The sequence below is a fragment of the Quercus robur genome, chromosome 10 (assembly GCF_932294415.1).
Source record: "Quercus robur chromosome 10, dhQueRobu3.1, whole genome shotgun sequence".
Lineage (NCBI taxonomy): Eukaryota > Viridiplantae > Streptophyta > Magnoliopsida > Fagales > Fagaceae > Quercus > Quercus robur.
Window position 1 is genome coordinate 4,896,843 of NC_065543.1, and position 5,331 is coordinate 4,902,173.

General features: G+C 29.8%; 1 pseudogene; it reads left to right on the forward strand.

The window, feature by feature from the left end:
• The first annotated feature begins 376 nt into the window (after nucleotides 1-376).
• LOC126703225 (probable 2-oxoglutarate-dependent dioxygenase AOP1) lies at nucleotides 377-3,690 on the forward strand (annotated as a pseudogene).
• Nucleotides 3,691-5,331: the final 1,641 nt, after the last annotated feature.

A 5,331-nucleotide genomic window follows, 5' to 3' on the forward strand; every position in this document is an offset into this window, starting at 1 on the left:
AGGCATGCATGAATAACACAAAGTTAGGCAAAGTTTATAGAAAAAAGACTTAAGTTAGGCAAAATTACATTATATGCCGACATCATCTCTTTTATTTTCCCTCAATCTCAAATAGTAAGGTTTAAGTCTAATACAAATTTTATTATATTTATATGGACTGTAAATGCATGAGTCAATTTTTAAGCACATAACAAAAATGTAATCAAGAAATTGCGCATTGTCAAGCTCTTCTCAAGAAAAAAAAAAAAAAAAAAAAAAAAAAAAAAAAAAAAAAAACTTTGCCTATCTATAAATAACACATGACATATCAATGCATTCCACACAATTTTGCTTTCTCACCCCTCAAGCTTCCTAGTTGAACTGAAAATTAAGAACCATGGCTATCCAAACACAGGCTAAGATTCCAGTTTTTGATTTCTCCAACTTGGACTTAAGTCTGGTACAAGCCCTTCATGTTCATCGTTCTCAGCTTGCAAAGATGTTTGCAATGCACTTGAAAAGTATGGTTGTTTTGTGGTGGAACTTGGCAAAAACACTCTTTCAGAGCTTCACAACACAATGTTTACCTCAATAGGAGAGTTGTTTGAGTTCCCCACAGAAACCAAACTGAAAGTCACTTATGACAGGCCTTTCCATGGCTATCCCTCTTTTCCTCCTTTCGAGCGCATGATGATTGATAATGCAACCTCCAAAGATGTAACTCAAAAGTTGACCAATATCTTCTTGCCAAATGGGAATGATAATTACTGGTGATAATCTAATCTTATCTTCTTCATTGCTTTTTTTTTTAATTGTTTTTTTGAAAATATTCTAAGGTTGACAGAATAATGAATAAAACTTAGGTACAATTTTTAAATTCTGTAACTTTGATTCTTTGATTAGTACTTAAGTTTATACATTTTGTCTTCTCTAATAGCTTATACTTTTTGTTTTCTATGTACTATATATGTTAACACTTTGTTGTGTTTTTCTCTTTATTAGTGAGAGTGCTAATTCCTATGTGAAGCTAACAGCAGAATTAGATAAAATGGTGACGAGAATGGTATTTGAAAAGTATTGTGTGAATAAGTACTATGACTCTCGCATGGAATCAACTACGTACTCATAGTTTGGTCCTTTTGAAGTACACTGAACCTGAGAAGACTGGAACCAATCAAGGCATTACAAGCCACACGGACAAGCACTTTACTACCATAATTCACCAAAATCGTGTGAAGGGTTCGAAGATAAAAACAAAGGATGGTGAATGAATTGGTTTTGATCACACCCCTTCATCCTTTTTATTCTTGGCATTTGATGCACTCCAGGCAGTGGCGGAGCTAGAAATTTATCTTTGGGGGGGCCATATATAAATTTTTTTTTTGTATGAAATGTAAAATAGTAATATACAATACTTCATAACTCAATTTTTTCACATTTATTTATTAAGATAATTGTTAAAATACCTATATGTTCATTTTAAAGATAATGAATATTTAATTATTGTAATTTGTTGATATATATATTTATAGATTGTATTTTATTTAAATGAAAATTATGTTTATTTTTAGACTTTTTTAAATATGTATGTATATTATCAGGTACGGGGTACAAAATGATAAGATTATTTAAAAATTATCAAATTATTTAAGATATTTTAAGAAAAAAAACATTTTTTTCAAAAAATTTGTGGGGGCCCAAGCCCCCCTTGGTCATCAAGTGGCTCCGCCACTGACTCCAGGCGAGTAACAACTAATACCATATGTCAAAAGTAGATTAATGGTTATTATTCATACAAAACTTCTTTAGATATTCCTATTCCTAGCTAATCTCTTTTTTACTTAAAAATTTGATTATATATATTAATAGCCAAATTAAGCTTATAAAAAATTCAATTAGATTTTAATTGGATTCTCAATTTTGTACCACGTGTTCCATTTAATTTTTAATTTTATGTTAAGTGAATAAAAATCGAAGAGTCCAAATCTAATTAGATTCTAAATTAGATTTCAATTGAAGTTCAGTTTTCACCATATATCCATTTATTTATTTATTTTAACTTTTGTGATAAGTGAATTATTGGGTAAAAAAATCAAAGAGTCTAAATCCAATTAAATTATAAATTATATATGTATATATATATATATATATATAATGAAAAATCATTACATATTTTAGAAATGTATGTTTTTAAAAAAATGTAAGCTAAAATTATGTATAATTTAAATCTCTTCTAAAAAAATGTATAATTATGATTATTTTGAATTGTATCCGTGCATATGCACGGTGTTATATATACTAGTTACAATAATTGAGAAGATAAATTTGAATTATACTATTGAGCCACGCACAAAATACTTGACCCTCTCTCTGATACTATAATGTGCCGACTGTAGAATATTTCGTGTCTTAGTTAATAGTACTGAGAGTAATATTTAAAATTTGTTATGTTGATTCAAATATGTTAGATTCAATAATGAATATGTCATGAGAGAATAAAATAAGTTATTTTTAGATTAAAATGGGTATGATTAGTTTATTGATAAACTATAAAAAGTTGGTAATTATTTTTATCTAGTTAGAAATCAATCTTATAAAAATTCATGTTTATGATAAATAAAAATTAGTCATGATTTTCAAAATTGCAAATTGTTTTTGTTTAAGGTAAAATTACAATTTTTAAATTTTTTACAATCAATGTATATACACTGATTGTTAGGGTTGGAAGGATTTGAATACTAAATATCTTCATTGGAAATACCAAAAAAATGTCAATTGAGTTGCAAGGCTTTTGACTAAAATTAAAAATTGTTGATTAGTGTTCGTTTAGAAACAACTTATTTAGCTAAAATTGAAAATTTTTGTTGAATATACTATAAATAAAAGTAAAAGTTAGCTGAATAGTACAGTGAGACCCATGAATAGTACTAAAAAGTGCAATAAAACCCATGAATAGTAGCTAAAATAAGCTAAAGTTGCAAATAAGCTGAAATTTTCAGCTTGAACCAAATGGAGTCTAATCTAGAGTTCTACATTTTCCTTACAGTAAACCTTACTTTTTTTTATTCATTCAAATGAAAATAGAAAAGTAATTAATTAGAAGCAAATAGTTCAGTTACTTAATTCGTTACATGCATAAGCACTAAGCAAAAGCTCCTAACATAATACATGTTAGGATGTAAAGAAAGTATGATTCAATTTTGCTATAAAACTATGTGAAATTTGGAAGTCGCTTATTAATTAATTATTTTTGGTTTTAGTTGAGTGATCAATTAGAAGCATTTTCAGAATCCGTAAAATTCTGAAACAAATTCTGTTAATTTATTCTTCTAAAAAAAAAGAAAAAAAAAGAAGCTTCGGTTAGCTTTCCAATATTCTACTTTTCCAAATATTTAATTTACATTACGCTTTACAAGATCGTATCCAATGAAATTGACTGATGCATGTTTTGCTTGACCAAGGTATGGAGCAATGATAGGATAAAAGTTAATTTGCATCCATCGAGTTATGTTGACTGAAAATTCTGAGACGAGATACTCACTTGGGTTGGTTTCATACAACAATAAGACGATATGTGTGCCAGCAGAATTTGTTGATGAACAACACCCTTTACAATACTAGCCATTAAATCTTAATGATTATGCCCACGCACACATTGCATCAATTGCTCAACGAAAAGAAGTTCCTATCGCTGCCTATTGTGGTGTTTGAAGTCGAATGTACTCTCAGTCCAAATAAACTAGTCTCTTGCTAGTTTATTTCAAATTTCAATGCAGTGTGTGGGCACTTTATTTATAGTGACTTGCTTTCTTCTAGAATAAGGTTACGTCTTTATTTGAAATTTTAAAAGATGGAATAAGTTACTTTCCGTTTAACTATTTTCAGAATTTTTCCTTCGCCCATATCTAAGGCAAAGCAATGCTATAGCATATGTCTTAGTTAGGAGAGTAAGACTTTCTTTCTCTTTATTAATTAACTTTGGTCCATCCATATGCATGGTTTCACTTTTAAGTGGACTCAATTTGTTGCAAAATTATGCATTTCAAGATGCTCGACAACATAAATAGGATGAAATACACACTTCAAAGTCTGAACACTAATATGACTCGTAGCAAGCTTGTGTTTGGATAAAGACATGGTTTATTAAACAAAATCTTAAAGAATGTGGAGTTTGCATTCTTCACATTTAAAACCCTCATCAATCACAAACTCCGTTGTTTCAATGAGAAGTACATAGAAAATATAAAACGACGGGAATTGTCAATTTTTTGTTATTTGGATATAACCAGAATTTGCAAAAATCCTTGTATATATAATGTTGTTGTTAACTAAAAAAATTTAATGGCACAGATTATTGACAATATGACTAGACTTGAAGCAAAATAACCCATTAAAAAAAAACCACACCCGTAAAATTATTCCAACAACATTATTTTCTAGTAATTAATAGTGTTGGAGTATTTTAATATTATTTAATTAAAATGAATAAATATGGTAATATAAATATAATAATATGAGAGTTAATAAGAAAGATAAAGAGTTGAATAATGTGTCCACTTTTAGTGAGAATCTATAAGAAGGTGGACAACGTTAGCAAATTTTAAAAGAAAAGTGGAGAACATTGGCCACTTTTGGAGAGAAGCTATGAGAAAGTGGACAATGATGTTCACCTTTAAGAGAAAAAGTGAACAATGATGTTCACTCTTAACACTGTGTTTGATTGGAATGAATTTAGGGGGGATGGAAAACATAGGGAGGAAAATAGGGTGGAAAATAGTGTTTTCCACTGTTTGGTAAAAGAAGGAAAATGGGAAGGAAGGAAAACCTGGGAGAAAATTTTCTCTCGAGCCCAAAAAATTCATCCTCCCAAATCGGGAGGAAAAGGCTAGAGAGAAAGTGCTCTCACAACACTTCTACAAAAATGCCCTCTCCCAACGTCTACAACAACTCAACGCGGCATAATAAGAAGAAGGAAGCAGAAAATAACCACCCAACTACCAAACCCAGCACCACCACCAAACACCGCAACCTAGCACAGAAAATTAACCCAAAATCAACGGAAAAGAAATTAGAAAACCCAACTCAAAATCAAGACAAACCCACTGGAAAACCTAACTCAAAATCAATCAAAACTCACCGAGAAACCCAACCCAAAATCATCACGGACACACCACAAAATCATCAAAATCGTTCTAAATTTAGATCCAAATTCATTAAACCCATATACAAATTCATATAAATAATCAAACTAAAATTGAAAAAAGAAGAAGAAAGAAGAAGATGCTAAAGAAGAGGAAGAAAAACCCAAACTAGAATTTTACTTTCTCCGCCCAAAATCACTGCCATTAATCA